Raw genomic sequence first — 19,028 nt, 5'->3', positions numbered from 1 at the left:
GCACCATTACCTTACATGAGTGATGAAAATATGCGGGAACTTCGCCAGTGGGGCGATGAATTAGTGGAAGAAGGAAATAGAATCTGTCAGATATGAGAGAAACTTGTCTGGAAATATGACGAGCGTAAGATGCAGTATTGGATGAAAGACACCTAGTATATTATATATATATATATATATATATATATATATATATATATATATATATATATATATATATATGTGTGTGTGTGTGTGTGTGTGTGTGTGTTTGTGTGTGTGTGCAATTTTGTACTTTGATAAATAAACAAAAAAAATCTAATCAACTAAAATAGATAGATTAAAATACCTATCGATGCATAATTACTAGTATGTTGAACTTTCAGTTGTAATATGTAATCGATGCATATATATAGATATATAAAAAGAGTAAAGTTGTAATGTTCGACGTTTTTTATCAATCTGCTTATGTGATTGTTCGTATTAAATCTTATTCTGTGATATTGATGCCTGATAACTGTTTATAACTCAGATGGACAACGAAGTAAATCAGGAAAACCAGAATAATGATAATAACTAGAACCAAGGAATTATAGATGCTATGCCATATATTATCAAGACTGTTAAAGAAGCAGAAAATAATAAATCTGCAATTGGAAGTAAACGTCAACCCACTGAACCAAGTCACAGCGTGAATGAAAATCACGGACCAATTATCCAAGCTCCAATTCCAAAAAGAAGAAGAACCATCTCTTATGGTTCTTATAAAGAATTCTTGGCCTGCAAACCAATAGAATTCTCAGGCAATGAAGGAGCCATTTCAGCCTTGTGTTGGATAGAAAAGACAGAAGCAGTCATAAAAATAAGTAAATGTGCAGATGAAGATAAGATTATGTTTGCTTCTAATCTTTTTAAGAATTCAGCCCTAGACTGGTGGAATAACATTCTCCAGTCTAGAGGAAGTGACAGAGTTTATAATATGGAATGGACTAATTAAGGAGATATTCGAAAGAAATTATGTCCTCCTCATGAAAAAGAACAGATTGCCAATAAGTTCTTAAATCTTAAAATGACTAGAATAGACTGCAAGGGTTACACTACCATATTCTTCGAATATGCTAGGATAGTACTAACCTTAGCCTCACCAAAACCAACATTAATCTCCCGTTACATCTGAGGATTAATTAGTGAGATCAGAGACGTAGTCAAGGCAGCTAGGCCACAAACCATAGAAGAAGTAGTAGAACTAGCCAACACCTTGACGGATGAATTAATACGCACAGTAGAAGAAAATAAGAAAAGGAATCTAGCTCAGAAAATTTCCCAGGAATTTCGTGGAAAAGGAACAGGTTCATCTTCTTCACTTTTCTGTAAGATGTGTAAGAAAAAGCATTATGGAATATGTGCAAGGTATTGTAATTTCTGTAAGAAACCCAGGCATAAGGAAGAAGAATGTCGAATGAAAGCTAGTAATAGGCTATGCTTCAATTGTGGAGAAGCTGGTCATATCAAACCGAACTGTCTGAAACTAGCTCAAGCGACAACCAGCAAATCTAAGGCAACTGAAGGACCCAAGAAGAATACCAGAGCATTCATTCTGACAGCTGAAGAAGCCAAGATGATTCTGGATGTGATAGTCGGTACGTTCCTAGTTAATGATATTTTTGCCAAAGTATTATTTGACTCTGGTGCAAACCAAAGTTTTATCAGTACTTCTTTCTACAAACTTCTCAACCAACCATTAACTAAACTTCAACAAGACTGTTTGGTGGAGACAACAAATGGAGATTCCATTAAGATAACTAAAATCTTGCAGGGAGCAAGAATAGAAATTCTAAACCATCATTTTTCTGCTAACCCTTACCCAATGAATCTGGCTGTATTTGATGTTGTATTAGGATTGGATTGGTTAGTAGCCAATCATGCCAATATTTTATGTGATCAAAAGTCAGTGCAAGTAAGTACACCAAAGGGAGAAAATATCACAATTAAAGGAGACAAGCCAATCAGGTCAAAAAAATTCATCTCTGTGATGAAAGCTGCAAGCTATGCAAGGAAAGGAGCAATGAAGAGTTACCTGGATTACTGCCAGATCGAGAGGTTGAATTTAGAATTCACCTCATACCAGGAAAGGCACCAATTGCCAAAGTACCTTACCGACTTGCACCGACGGAAATGCAGGAACTGAAGAAACAATTGGACGAGCTACTTGACAAAGGTTTTATACAACCTAGTTCATCGCCATGGGGAGCACCAGTGTTATTTGTCAAGAAGAAGGACAGATCAATGCGTATGTGCATTGATTACCGGGAATTGGACAAGGTTATGATTAAAAATCGGTACCCACTACCGAGAATCGATGATTGGTTTGATCAACTTCAAGGAGCTTGTTTCTTTTCTAAGATCGACTTACGTTCAGGATATCATCAATTGAAAGTACATGAAGAGGACATTTCTAAAACTACTTTCAGAACAAGGTACGTTCATTATGAATTTACAGTCATGCCATTTGGTTTAACCAATGCCCCAGCTGCATTTATGGACATGATGAACATGATATGTAAGCCATACCTGGATAAATTCATAATTGTCTTTATAGATGATATTCTAATTTACTCTAAGAGTAAAGAGGATCATGCAGAGTATCTGCATACACTCCTAACATTATTTAGAAAAGGGAAGCTTTATGCTAAATTCTCAAAATGTGAATTCTGGTTACAAGAAGTGCAATTCCTTGGACATCTGGTTAATCATGAAGGAATTCATGTGGATCCCACAAAGATCAAGGCAATGACCAAATGAAAAGTCCCTGAATCACCAACGGAAGTAAGAAGTTTCTTGGACTGGCAGGTTATTATAGATGGTTTATTCAAGATTTCTCTAGGATAGCCATTCCATTAACCAAACTAACTTGCAAATCAGTTAAGTCTGAATGGGGACCAAAACAGGAAGAAGACTTTAGGATTTTAAAGCAAAGGTTAACTAACGCACCTATACTCGCGTTACCAGAAGGAACTGAAGACTTTATAGTCTATTGTGATGCGTCTAAGTTAGGTTATGGATGTGTGTTGATGCAACGTCAAAAGGTTATAGCCTATGCCTCTAGACAGCTTAAGAAACATGAAGAGAATTATACAACCCATGATCTAGAATTAGGAGCCATATTTTTTGCCCTTAAGATTTGGAGACACTATCTCTGTGGTAGTAAGTTTGTTATCTTCATAGATCATAAGAGTTTAAGGTACCTTTTTGGGCAAAAGGAATTAAATATGAGACAGAGACGCTGGATGGAAATTCTTGGTGATTATGATTGTGATATCCAGTATCATGCAGGGAAATCTAATGTAGTAGCTGATGCTTTAAGTCGAAAGTATCATGAAAAGGCAAAACGAGTACGCTCTCTCAGAATAAATCTGTAGATCGATTTAAATAAACAAATTAGAGAGGTACAGGAAACAGCAATCAAGGACGATGCTGAAGGTTTAAAAGGAATGATTAAGGAACTAGAACAAGGAGTAGATGGAATTTGGAAATTCCATAAGAAAAGGATCTGGATACCTAAACAAGGAAACCTACGCCACAGAATTCTAGAAGAAGCCCATAAGTCTAAGTATACGATACATACCGGTAGTGATAAGATGTATCAAGACTTAAGAAACAATTTCTAGTGAATAGGAATGAAAAAGGATATAGGAAACTATGTTGTTAAGTGTCTAACCTGTTCACAGGTTAAAGCCGAACATCAGAAACCCTCAGGGTTATTGCAGCAACTAGAAATGCCAATATAGAAATGGGAATTGATAACAATGGACTTTGTTACCAAATTACCCAAGACACGAAAAGGTAATGATACAATCTCGGTGATTGTAGACAGATTAACCAAATCTACTCATTTCTTACCTATGAAGGAAACTTTCAGTATGGAACAATTAGCCAAGTTATATGTAAATGAAATAGTTTCATTACATGGAATTCCTTTATCTATTGTTTCTAATAGAGATAGCCATTTTACATCTCATTTTTGGAAAAGTTTCCAAAAAGCAATGGGAACCAGGTTGAATCTAAGCACCGCTTATCATCATCAAACAGGCGGACAAAGCGAAAGGACAATTCAGACAATGACATGCTTAGTGTAACATCGTGTTCCGACCCGCACGAGTCGATCAGAAGATTTCTTTGTGACAACCCGTAACTTCAGGTTAATGCTTTAACTTAACACAATTAAGTTGGTCACACAATCTTTACCATTGCATGGAACTATACATTACTTTATGCATTATTTGACTTACATGAGAACTTTGTGCCTTGATTGTAAATTATATTGTGATGTGTGTGTTTTATGTAAAATATGATACTTAGGGGTGAGTAGAGTAGTTAGTGAAATCTTAATAACTCTTAACCCTAACCTCTCTCACAAATGATCATACGTACTTTCAATATTCCTTTACAATCCTCTCCTACAATCATCTTCTTCATCATTCTTGGTGGCACAAGCTCTCAATCATCACTTTTGATCTCTCTCTTCATATAGAATCAATCTAAGGTAAATGTTTAGTGATTATTTGTTGTCAATCATTGGTTATTTGATTCTTGCAAACCCTAGTTCTCCAAATAATGGTTCTGTGTTTATTGATCATTCTGATTATTGTGTAATGGTTTGTGAATAGTTGCTTAATCAAATGCCTGACAATGAGATGCATGATATGTTAGAATTGTTTGATTGTTGATTAGATTACAACACTGGCAATGTCTGGGATTAGGGTTTTTGATCGTAAATGTAACTGTTCCATTGAAATTCTGTAAAATGGTTTTGGAATTCACGCATGTTGATAACTCAGAGTTAAGTGTCAGAGTTTTATGGAAAGCACATAGTCTGAGTTTTGTTATACTTATATAGTCCGAGTTTTATCAAAGTACACATGGTCCGAGTTTGTAAGGATGTTTGATCCGAGTTTTGATTAAATACTATATGGTCCGAATTATATAAATGAACATGGTCCGACTTTTGATTTCATATATAGTTCGACTTTTGATTGCATATATAGTCAGACTTTTGTGATGTAATACGTGGTCCGACTCTTTGAATGAGATGAGGTCCGAGTTTTCGAATGCTTAACATGGTCCGAGATTTCAACAGGGGGTGTTTGGTCCGTACTTTTGTGGGGGGTGTCTGGTCCGAACTTTGTTGATGCATGTATGGTCCAAATTTTGTGAAGCATGTATGATCCGAGTTTTATTAATGCTTGTAAGGTCCGGGTTTTTGTAAACAAAACACATGGTCTGAGTTTTCAAACGTTAAAGGGGTTTGAGATTGTTATTTGGTTCATAAGTGTTAGTGTATGCCACTGTATGCCACTGCATGTTACTGCATGTTACTGTATGTTACCGTATGTTACTGTATGTTACTGTACGTGTGTGCAATCTATGTCATGTTAATTTGTAGACAATTATCACACGGAACACAGTTGTTTGGAAACCAAGGAATTGTAAACCTTATTTGAACGTAAACACTTACATTGAGTTTATGTGCCATGTACCTTAGGTCGTGTGTAACGGACCTAACCATTAATAAACACTAGAAGCACAATAACAAACCGAGCAAACCAAGGTGAGTTCACACTCTAACCAAGGCATGGGATTCCCGGGGTTGGGAATGGGATTGAAGGAACGGGATTGTACTTACACTGTTACTAGACTATCTACCATCGTCCTCGGATGCGAAGGATACATACGTAAAACCTACGTATACTTGTGCCTACTTCTGTCCTCAGGTTTCGAGGGACACTTACGTAAAACCTACGTAAACATGTGCTTACTACTGTCCTCAGGTTTCGAGGGACACTTACGTAAAACCTACGCATACCTGTGCTTACTACTGTCCTCAGGTTTCGAGAGACACTTACGTAAAACCTACGTAAACCACACGCGTACCACTGTCCTCAGGTTAACAAGGGCACTTACGTAAAACCTACATAAACCTCGTATGTACTCCTGTTCTCGGGTTAAGAAGAACACTTATGGTTACCACTAGTCTGGTACATACAAACATGGGAAGCCCCCACTAAATATCGTAAAAAGATTTGGGAAACAGGGTAAACTGGTTGATCATATTGTTAACTATGGGAAACCCCATCATCTATGGATATATTCGGGAGACAGGGTAAACTGTTATTTTACGTGGGAAACCCCCACCATCTATGGATATGTTTTGGGAAATAGGGTAAACTGGTTAAACATATTTTCAACATGGGAAACCCCCACGGCAAGTGAGCCAGCTAAAGACAAACTACGTTTTCGTAAAACACTTAAAACGAACACCCAACTGTGAACTCGCTCAACATTGTTGTTGACTAGTTGTTACATGCCTTGCAGGCCTTTAGGTGCATATCAAAGGAACTTGCTGTCTGAGAAGCTGGAGTGGTCATGGGCATGGTTGCAAAAATCGCGACTAGTCGGCGATTAATCGCTGACTAGTCGCTAGTCGCCCATCAACTGAGTAATTTTCAGCTAATCAGTAAAAAAATCGCTAGTCGGCCTAGTCGGCCCTAATCGGCCCTAGTCGGCCCTAATCGCGACTAGTCGGTCGGGAAAAATCGGAAAAAATCGGGAAAAAACGAAAAAAAATAGGAAAAAGTCAGAAAAAATCGGAAAAAATCAAAAAAAATCGGAAAAAACACATATTCCGGCCAAAACCTCCCAGATTCCGCTCAAAACTTGTCCACTTAAAAAAATTACGTATAAAAATATATGTATATATGTATAAAAACTTAAAATTATACATAAAAAGTCTGATCCGATTAATCCCGATTAATCCCGAGTAATCCCGAGTAGTCGCTAGTCCCTACCTCACCGACCCGCTAGCGACTAGCGAGTTCTCCAACCTTGGTCATGGGTCGGGATACAAGAAAACGCAACACAAGACTAAGAGCTTACATGTGATTTTATAAACACTTATTGAGTTGAATATGCTTCCGCTGTAAACTGGGAAATATTGTACACTGTTGTTAATAAATGAAAGTTTATTTGAATATATTCATGATGTTCAATGTGATTGGTGGCTAAGATCCTGGTCAGTCACGCCTCCAAGCGGTGGTACTCCGCATGTGGATTTTGGGGGTGTGACATTCTTATCCAAAACAAGAGGCGGAAACTAATGTTTTGGTGCAATCTCAGCCATATTCACTTTAATCTGTTATTTTTATTGATCAATAATCTGATTACACGTCCTGACAACACTTCGGCAGCACTTCGTGGCTCACCGGAAGACAATGACACCTAAGAACTATGATTTCGCTCCAAATGACATGACTATATATAGATGTTCTAATTCTGCTCGAACGTACAAGCGGAATCACAACAAACATCTCGAGCGAAATCAGACTTTAACATGTACGAGCGGAATCAAGATGTTAAGGGGTTTCGCTCGAAATGAAAAGATGTCATTTCGAGCGGAATCACTCCTAAATACAATATTCTAGGATTCCGAGCTCTAAACTGACTAACCCTAAACTAGACTCGATACAAGACGTAGGCGACAGACGGATGCACCAACAAACTCCCCCTCGAATGTTGACGGAGTCTTCAGTGTCGAGTCTTCGATTGTCAAACCTTCAGTCTTTATCAGTCTTTGTGCTTCTCTCCGAAGTATTCTCCATTGTAGCATCATCAAATTCTATCTTCTCTCTTCAATCTCTCTTGCGCAAATGCAGTTCCAGGATCAGCACTGGCTCTAACTGCTTCCTCAACTTTGTCTTCAGACTCCTCCTCTCAATTTGCTGGGATCGTAGTCTGGAATTGACACATTCATGATTCATTCCAAGATCATGACCTGACTCTCTTCCAGCTCAGGTTATCTGCACAATTTCTACCCAACACATAAGTTTCAAAATGATTAAATCTTTAAAATTTAGAAACTATTTCAGAAAATATACAAAATGATTTGTTCTCTGAAAACCGCTTGTAAACATAACATCTTCATACATTTTCTCCCAAACCTGTTCTTCATGTTTAGCACTTGGAATATCGAAAATCAGTTTTTCTACATCAATTGTCAAAAATCTTTTTGGATTTTACAAAATTTATGCTAAAACACACTAAACTCTTTTTGGATTTTTGAAAAAGAGAAAATGCAGAAATGAAATATTTACAGACAATATTTTTGTGAGTTCGTGCAAGAGGATCATATCAGTTTTGAGACATATCACTAACACCGTTAAGCTTGATTTCATTTTAAATTTTAAACAATTCACCTAGATTGTCAGTATGTTTGTCCACTTAAATTTTCACACAAAGTTCAATTGTTTCGAGATACGCTATTAGTGTCTTAATTACTCAAACAGGCGGACAAAGCGAAAGGACAATTCAGACAATGACATGCTTAGTGTAGGATCGTGTTCCGACCCGAACGAGTCGATCAGAAGATTTCTTATCCAAAACAAGAAGCAGAAACTAATGTTTTGGTGCAATCGCAGCCATATTCACTTTAATCTGTTGTTTTTATTGATCAATAATCTGATTACACGTCCTGACAACACTTCGGCAACACTTCGTGGCTCACCGGAAGACAATGACACCTAAGAACTATGATTTCGCTCCAAATGACATGACTATATATAGTTGTTCTAATTCCGCTTGAACGTACAAGCGGAATCACAACAAAAATCTCGAGCGAAATCAGACTTTAACATGTACGAGCGGAATCAATATGTTAAGGGGTTTCGCTCGAAATGACAAGATGTCATTTCGAGCGGAATCACTCCTAAATACAATATTCTAGGATTCTGAGCTCTAAACTGACTAACCCTAAACTAGACTCGATACAAGACGTAGGCGACAGACGGATGCACCAATAAACTCCCCCTCGGATGTTGACGGAGTCTTCAGTGTCGAGTCTTCGATTGTCAAACCTTCAGTCTTTATCAGTCTTTGTGCTTCTCTCCGAAGTATTCTCCATTGTAGCATCATCAAATTCTATCTTCCCTCTTCAATCTCTCTTGCGCAAATGCAGTTCCAGGATCAGCACTGGCTCTAACTGCTTCCTCAACTTTGTCTTCAGACTCCTCCTTTCAATTTGCTGGGATCGTAGTCTGGAATTCACACATTCATGATTCATTCCAAGATCGTGACCTGACTCTCTTCCAGCTCAGGTTATCTGCACAATTTCTACCCAACACATAAGTTTCAAAATGATTAAATCTTTAAAATTTAGAAACTATTTCAGAAAATATACAAAATGATTTGTTCTCTGAAAACCGCTTGTAAACATAACATCTTCATACATTTTCTCCCAAACCTGTTCTTCATGTTTAGCACTTGGAATATCGAAAATCAGTTTTTCTACATCAATTGTCAAAAATATTTTTTGATTTTACAAAATTTATGCTAAAACACACTAAACTCTTTTTGGATTTTTGAATAAAAGAAAATGCAGAAATAAAATATTTACAGACAATATTTTTGTAAGTTCGTGCAAGAGGATCATATCAGTTTTGAGACATATCACTAACACCGTTAAGCTTGATTTCATTTTTGTGACATCTGTGCCTCCACGACCATCAAACAAATATCAAATCAATGAAATATTTTATTTCATACTTGGCATTTGTATAAATATGTGTATCATTTGCACATATCAATTCTCGTTCAATTTCAAGCTCTAAATCGCTTTCTGGAAAGTTATACGCGAACTGATGCGTAAACGTATATAACCACTTGTAGAATTGATGATTGAACTACTTAAAAAATCAACTATCAAACATTATCAACCACTTACCATCTGTTGGTTGAATTCTCAAGGTGCCGATTCCTACTCCACACTTACTAACCTGGGAGTTCCGGCAATTCACACTTCTCAAATTTTGAATTTTCAAGAAAGATGCCGATTCATGCTCCGCGATTACCAACTTGGGAGCTCCAGCAAGTCAGGTTTCTATTCAACGAAGAATATGTCCACCCAAGCCTGACCAGCCTTGGGTGTAACCTTTTCAGTCTCATTTGGGGTTGTATCTTTCCTTTTCAATTGATAAAACTCTTTCACCCCTTTAGTCTTCCCCTCAATCATTTTTCCAAAAATGCTCTTTATAGCAGAGTTAAAGGCCTTTTCAATATCCAAATCTTTCTTTTTATGAAAGAATTGGTTTGAAATTTCAACTTTTCCGATTTTAGATTTCAAATTTTTAGCACTCAGTGGTGGAAAATTCACATCATCCACTGGCGGAACTTTCTTTTCTTCTTTCACAACAACCTGCGGCTCCTCTGATTTTATGGAATCAGATTCATCACCAGAACTGTTTCTTGAACCCTTAACAACCCATTTTTGATTTTTCAAATTATCTTTTCTTTTTAAGGCATTCTTTGAACATTCTCCCACTTCAAAGGTTGAATTTTCAAAGCCTGTAAAATTTTTGGTTGTAAGTTCAGTTTTCTCAACAATTTTCTCTTTCAGTTTACCAGAAACTTCCTGTTTTGGTTTAAATGTTTTAGGACAGTTTCTAGCAATGTGCCCAGTAGTTTTGCACTGAAAACAGGTTCTTGTTTATGTCTTTTTCTGAACAACATTCTTCTTCAATTCTTCCTGCTTCTTGGCAAGGAACTCTTGATTTGTCTGCTTCCTGAAAGCTTGTTCTTTCTCAGCCTCTGTTGTTTTCCCTGAAACAAACACAGTTTTTGGTTTATAAACTTTTTCATTTTTATAATTTTTCATTTGATTAAATCCAAGACCTTTCTTTTTAAAATTACAATTATAGTTTGATTTCTTTTGGAAACTATAACCACAATTGTAACCCATTTTCTTGTTAATTCTTTGTTGGTCTCTTGAAGTGTATTGTTTAGGTTTTCCAGAAAGATTTAAATCTTTTATTTCAGAAATATTAATTTCTGTAATTTTGAAAACCTTTTGAATCATTTCAAGTCTAACACTTCTTATTGGAAAAGTTTCATCAGAATATAATTTGTCAGAATCTTTCAAAGTATATGCAACTTTGACCGGTTCATCATTCAAATTAGATTTTGATAGCAAAAAATTCGTATCATAAACCCGTTTGTCCTTTTTGATTGTTGGCTTTGATGCATCAGACTCAGATTTTGACTTAGGTCTGGACTCCATTTTTGACTCCTCACTGTCATCTTAATCTAACACCTGATCGACCACACTTTTTATCAATTTGGACTCATGATCAGTGTCAGAAGACGTGTACGTGACATCAATATTTTCTGGCAAGTTATCTGATGGCCCAGACTCCCATTGTAAGTTAATTGCCTTTTTTACTCTTTCGGAATTTGGATTTCGAGGCGAATATCCATTTTCTACCGGGGGCGGACATCTATTGTAGACCACACTTGATTTCTTACCAGAAATTTTTACTTCATCCTTGTCTTTTGTCACGGGTTTCTTTTCTTCTGAAGTCTTTTCTTCTTCAAACGTCTTCAATTCCTCCACAATCGGATAAATCCTGTCAACAACATAAGTAGAACATGAGTAACTTTTTAATAAATTGTTAACACATTCAGTTTCAATTCTTTGTGGTACAAATTTCAATTCTAGCTCAGCACACTTCTTTGTGTAGAAATTGACATCATCAAGCTGTCTCATGTAAGCTCCTTTGAGTGTGTTCATTGCTACAGCTTGTTCACTGTTCGAGTCAGTGTACTTGTTGATCTCTCTGTTCAAAGTATCATATGATTCTTTCAACCTTTTAATGTTGTGTAGCAGTTCATTGTTTTGCTTGATCAAAGAATCACAATTTAAGCACTTTTCAGGTACTTTGACTGCTTCAGTATCAATTTTGATTTCAAATTCTGGAACTTCTTTGACTGTTCTGCTCATTTGAAACATCTCAGCTCTTCTCTTTTTCTCAGCTTCAACTTCAGCTTTTAATCTTTCTTCTTCTTCTTCCTCTTCTTCAATCTTTCTCCATTTTTCTTCTTCAGCTTCTCTGACTTTTCTGCATTTTTCTGCCCATTTCTTATCGTAAGCATTAGCAATAAAAGCTTTAACATTTGACATCTCTTTGGCCATGAATTCTTTGTCTGGGTAAAAATTGTCCCAACTGAAACCTTCAGCCAACTTTTCATCTTCTTGATCTGCCAAACACACATTACTTTCCATTGGAATATACTTATCCCAACTAAAATCACCATCTTTTCCTTGATTAACTAGACACGCTCTTTTTGAATCTTCAATCACAATTCTCCCATGTGTAGTTTGTGCCTGATGCGGTGCTTGTTGTTGTTGTTGATACGGTTGTGGTGTGACTTGATGATAAATCGCCTTTTTGTGATAGTCGTTGTTTCCGAAAGGGTTTTGAGCTCCACTCGCTTCTCGATTTGTGCACTCCCTCTTGAAATGCCCATTTTCCCTGCAACGAAAACAAGTAACTTTAGACTTATCAAAACCTAAAGTTGACACATGAGCCTCACGAAAATCATCTCTGCCTGTAATTTGTTTGAATTTTTCAGCTCGTCTCAACACACTAGCCATGCACCATTTAATATCCATTAATTCCATCTCCTCGACATCAATCTGATCGTAATCCTCTTTCGTGAGCATTGGATTTCCGATCCTTCCTGCAACTAATCCTCCATTGGATTCAAGCACTGTAACCAATAAAGACATGTGGCTTTTAGAAACCTCCTCAGTATAATTCTGATCATTCTCAAGCTTTAAAGCAATGTTGCATTGAAGAACTTTGCCACTCTTTGTTGTAGTGAACTGTGGATCATATGTTGGAAATGAAGAGAATCTTGTTGTGCTGCTTGATCCCTGGGGTGAACTTTCAGAAGAACCTTTTGCATTAAACGCAGTTTCAACTTTTGGAGATAAATTTTTCTTTTCAGTAACACCATTCTTGAAATACAAGCTGATGTCTTGTTCTCCATCGTAGTTCTTCATCCTAGCAATCTTTCGTTGCTCCATCTCTTGAGCTTCCAGGTGTTTGATGAACTCTCCCAGTGTTAGCTTTTTATATTCTTTTCTGTTGTTTCTTAGCATCATCAGAAAAGTTCCCCAGATTTCATGTGGTAGCGCATCTGCAAGTTTTTCAATCAATTCATCAGTATCCTTTTTAATGCCAAGTTTCGATATATTTCTCACCAAGTTACAATATCTTTCAATAATTTGCTTGGTGTTTGCAGATTTTAAACCCCGAAAAAGATCAAATTCTTTCTTCATGAGAGACATCTTGTTTTTAAGCATATCATCACCTCCTACAGATTTTGCTTCCAATCCAGTCCAGATCGAATAAGCACTTCCATTATGTTGAAGCAATATCAAAATGTCCTCTTTAATTGCTTGCTGAAGCAAACTCACCATCAATTTTTCATCTCTATACTTCTTTTTCTCATCAGCACTCATTTCTCTGATTGTTGTCTGAATACCATTTTTTGTGGGCCTTACATATGGTTCTTCAGAGTGGTCCCATGCATCCAAGTGATAAGCTTCAACCCAATTACCAAAACGTTCGGACCACGCATTGTAATCATCAATATCCAAGAGCTTAGGCGGTTTCTGTGAAGTCCCTGTTTCATTCTCAAGCAATGCACTCTGAGTGATGTTCATTGGTCCAGCAAAGGTATTATAAAATTCGTTGTCCATTATTCAAATTTCAAAGTTCACAATTTTTCCAAGTTCAGGTGAAATCAGGTTCTGGAGCGGAATCAAACAATTATTGTTCTCTCAAGCGAAATCAGAATCTTGGGACTTTGAAGCGGAATCACGAAGTAGCTTGGAGCGGAATCACGAAGTTTGTTCAAGCGGAATCTTTTTTTGAGCGGAATTAGATGTGATGGTCAACTGGAGCGGAATCAACCTTAACTTTGGAGCGGAATCTGAATTTGGAGCGGAATCAGGAAGAAACTTTGGAGCGGAATCAAGTTCTGAGCGGAATCAGGTGCTGATTTCGAGCGAAATCACAATGACGTCATTTTTTTCGAAAATCGTTTCAAGCGAAAACTCAAAAATTTCAAGTTTTACTTTGATTTTAATTCTGAAAGTTACAAGGGTTTATCAAAACATGATTGCGAGCAACTTGTGAAAATTTGATTCTGTTTTACCGTGAAAAAATTTCAAATTTGAAGAAGAAGGTGTAGAAAATCAGAAAACACAGCTGAAATGGCAAGAACTCTTCTTCCTGAGCTCTGATACCACTTGTAGGATCGTGTTCCGACCCGAAAGAGTCGATCAGGAGATTTCTTATCCAAAACAAGAGGCGGAAACTAATGTTTTGGTGCAATCTCAGCCATATTCACTTTAATCTGTTGTTTTTATTGATCAATAATCTGATTACACGTTCTGACAACACTTCGGCAGCACTTCGTGGCTCACCGGAAACAATGACACCTAAGAACTATGATTTCGCTCCAAATGACATGACTATATATAGATGTTCTAATTCTGCTCGAACGTACAAGCGGAATCACAACAAACATCTCGAGCGAAATCAGACTTTAACATGTACGAGCGGAATCAAGATGTTAAGGGGTTTCGCTCGAAATGACAAGATGTCATTTCGAGCGGAATCACTCCTAATACAATATTCTAGGATTCCGAGCTCTAAACTGACTAACCCTAAACTAGACTCGATACAAGACGTAGGCGACAGACGGATGCACCAACACTTAGAGCCTGTGTAATTGATTTCGGAGGAAATTGGGACGATCATTTACCATTAATAGAATTTTCCTGCAATAACAGCTATCATACAAGCATTAACGCTGCACCTTTTGAAGCACTTTATGGATGAAAGTGCTGAACTCCAGTCTGTTGGGCAAAGATTGGAGAAAAGCAACTATCTGGACCAGAGATAGTGCAAGAAACAACGGACAAGATTATTCAAGTAAAGGAAAGACTAAAAGTAGCATGAGATCGTTAAAAGAGTTATGCAGACAACAGACGAAAACCATTAGAATTTCAAGTTGGAGATAAGGTATTGTTAAAAGTTTCTCCATGGAAAGGAGTAGTCAGATTTGTTAAAAGAGGAAAGCTAAGCCCCAGGTATGTTGGACCTTTTGAGATTATCAAAAGAATAGGACCAGTAGCTTATCAGCTACAACTGCCAGAGGAAATGGCAGGAATACATGATGTATTTCATGTATGTAACCTCAAAAAGTGCTTAGCAGACGAATCATTAGTGATACCTCTTCAAGACATAGAGGTAAATGAGAAACTTAAGTTTATAGAAAAACCACTTTAGATTAAAGTTACGGTGTTGATTCACCAAACCTACAACCCTAGTCTAAGGTCTCGCGGGCCGCGAAGGGTAGACCCAAGGGGGTCGCGGGGCGCGAGCCGCCCTATGATCAGGCTATAAAAGGAGGCCAAGACCTCAGTTCTCGTTGCTCATTTTTTTCTATATCTTTGTCCCTATAATAACTAAATCGTGCTCAGAATAATACCCCCTAAAAAGCGACTCTGCCTCATTGTAAGTTTTATAACCCCCGATCACGTATTTGTTACCCTACCCGATTGATCTAGGGCTCCGTAACGCATGTCAAGGCTCTGCCTGACTCAGTTTGTTGGAGTTCTATCTCATGTTGTATGGCCATTGTGATTTGTGTTATCCTACTAACACGTGTGCATCGTTTAATTTTAATAGATAATAACCAGGAAAAGCACCAGGAAGCTATAGTAACACCTAAGTCAACAAAGTGAGTCATTCTCCTTTTCTCACCGTTTGTGAGCCATTGTTTTAAATATTTTACAAAACCCTAAATGTTTTTCAAAATACTTACAGTGATTAAGTTTTTGTAATTCTACAATTATCACCAGTATGTGGGGTTTTGTATACATTACTTGACACTCGTTACTATTGCGAATAGTAGCATGACCGCAAGCACGGGGGACAAAGGTTGCCCAGTAGCAATGCTGTATTGAATAATTGGATAGATATAAACATTGTAAATCTTAATACTGTAAAGTTATAAACACTTATTTTGATTAAACTGGGATGCACTTGCCAGTATTTCTTCTTGCTGATAAAACCTTTTAAAATGCGTTTAAGGTAACTTAATGTGAAGCTAATAGAAGCCAACTGGAGAGCACTGAAGGCTTAAAAATGTGGTTATAAAGCTTACCTAAATAAAAAGGAGATTACGTTTTCAATAATTAGGGTTATCCCCTATAAATAAATTGTAATCGAAACTTGGGTTTTATCCCATCTATTTATTATATATAAAAAGTTTGGTGTTTAAACTGTGATACTATTTTCTAACTACGGTCCTGATGTCTCATTTCTGCTGCCAAATTAATAAACACTGATACCAACCTCTTTGTGCGTGCTCGCGACTTCCGCTCCCGGGGCTGGGGTCGGGGGGTGCGACATTGGAAAACTTTATTGAGTATTTGTTAGAAAGCATTTCTTTCTATTGTGTTTAACATGTACTTGTTGAACCTGGCAAGGGTTGGCATGACTTGGTTTTCAAGAAAATACATATTGAAACATAGATTACAAAAATCAAGTCATAATAATTTCATACCACATCATATATCAACAAATATAAAAGAAAAATCATATAATGTTTAAAAATAAACATTAAAAAACATATTACATTTGAACCCGGTCAGTTTTAAATAAATTATATCGAAATGTAGATTAAAATAGGCATATCACAACAGTGATATTAAAAAAAAAACAAATATTTTTAAAAGGTTTTATGTTGTTAATATATTAAGCATTGAACAGTTGCATCTTATTGTGTTCCACCTTTCTATTCATGGAAAGCAAATTGTAATATATACAGGAGGTTAAAATGAGAAGAATAAAAAATATGTAAGAATAATAAGAACGTAATTTTACTATCTATCTATAATACCTTGTTAAGAGAACTGGGTTTTCTACCCTTTTCATAATTTTGCCATAGGTACAAATCTTGAAACACCATGTACAAATGAAGCAAGCCATTTTAGAGGGAGGAAACTTGGACATTATCCAAAGTTTTAAGACACTTTGAGGGCAATCTACACATTTCATCCATGAAATCCATGCCCATTTATGTCTTCCATTAACTGAATTAAATTAAAGAATTAAATAAAAGTTTGATAATAGTTAAAGAAATTAATTGATTAAATTAAAGATTAGACATGCAACCTTTGAGATTTTTATGATTTAATAGTACATATAAATATAATAAATAGATTTATATGGACTATATCTATACTATCTATAATCTATACTACCTTATAAGTAATATAATCATTTATGAGTTAGTCTTAAAGCCACCATCATTTCTCATTATGGTGTTAATAACCCCAACCTGTAACTGATGACTTATAAAATCATTTGAACCTTCAGATGTATATTATATATTCCATATATGACCACATGAGTCCCAATATCAAGTTATGTCCGCTCTCTCAAACCTTCACCTATACATGTTAATTAACCCCCGCGCTACTGTCGTGGCCCTTATCCTATTCATCCGTCACCACTTTTTATGCATCAGATTCTCTGGTCGATCACCAGTAAGTAATGGAGATCATGAACGCTGCAATGCATACAAAAGAAAGTTCATCAATTTGGGGTTGGTCACTAAGATGTATAATTATTTGGAAATACTAACTTTTGTTCCACATCTATTAATTATAAATTTCTTTTATGATGCTATCAAAATCCACTAGATATTTTACTACATATTTTTGGCTTATTTCTCTACCCTCTTTTTGTAGGGGCAGAACCGAAAATAAAAGCCGTTCTGTGACACCTGTGCTTGTAATCATTGTAAACATTTCAGTTATCAATGAAATAATTTTATTTGATCCCAATATTTGTTTGTTTATGTTTGACATTTTGCATGTTTTGATTTTTGTTCAATTTCAAACTCTATATCGTTTTCTAGAGAGTTATACGCAAGCTGGTGCGTAAACGTAATCAGGCTATCGCAAAAAACACTCTGGAACATCAATTTATGCTTAAAATACCTTAAATAACATTTGCATAACTTAGAAATAAGTTTTGAAGGCTTTGGTATGGCAAAATCAAGTTTATTCGCTTACAGGGACTTAATTCGACAAACTGCGAAAGTAGGCTGATTCGTACTGTAACGGACAATCCGGAATGTGACCATAAGTTAAACATACCATAAAGATCCTTTACATAGCTTAGAAATAGGCTTTGAGGGGTTCGGTATGCTAAAATAAACTTTTTGCTCATTCAGGGACTAAAAGCGTCAAAAAGTGCATAAGTTTGCATTTCCGCGCATATCTTATGTTCTGAATACATCCGGACATCCAAAAATTTATGTAATCAATAAAATATTTTATTTTAGTGATTGGCATGATAAAGTTCCATTCGTTGCGTAATTTGGATCGTTTTTCGCGTTCGTTCGTGTTTCATCGTAATTAAGCGAATAACGTGATCGTACGGCCAAAAGAACCGACATCTGTCATATTTTTGAGCATGTTTCATGTCCCCTATGCTTAGGAATCATTGTAGAACCTTAAAGTTGGCTTAGCAGGGCTTAAAAGGGGTCAAAAACCAAGTTTTTACATTGTAGGGACCATTGTTGCCATTTCTGCTAAAGATGGCCCAAGCGGGCCGCGTAAGCCTATCTTGGCTATTACGTGGGGCGCCTAAAACCTGCAGATCAGCTGTTTGTTGTTTCCATCTTGTTCCAGCCGTTCGACACACTTGCAAATGCTTTTTAAGCTTCCTATGGGTTGGTTTTGGGTGCACATGGTTTTAGAAATCAGGGGGTGCATGTGTACGGCTTAGATCGAAGCACGTTTTGCGAGGAACGATCTTAACGGCTCTCCGAAAACTATATAAACCCCCACCCATTTCACTTGCAACTCACACTTGATCTGATTCATTCTCTAAGTTGGAGTATTTTCACTTCATACCTGAGAATAATTAGATCAAACCTCCATTTCTTGGGCCCGTTGTAAGTAGTCTTTCGTTCTTTTACGCGTTTTAAGCGTGAAAGTCAAACAAGTGATTGACTTTCAGCTTTGACCAGTTTATGGTCAACACGAAGTTCGTTTGAACGTCATAATGTGAGCGTAATCACGATGGTCATAGTCCTTTGTAACTATACCTACTGATTACCACGTTATCTAG

This window comes from Helianthus annuus, chromosome 6 (assembly GCF_002127325.2).
Source record: "Helianthus annuus cultivar XRQ/B chromosome 6, HanXRQr2.0-SUNRISE, whole genome shotgun sequence".
In the NCBI taxonomy this organism is placed as follows: Eukaryota; Viridiplantae; Streptophyta; class Magnoliopsida; order Asterales; family Asteraceae; genus Helianthus; species Helianthus annuus.
This window is presented reverse-complemented; position numbering follows the sequence as displayed.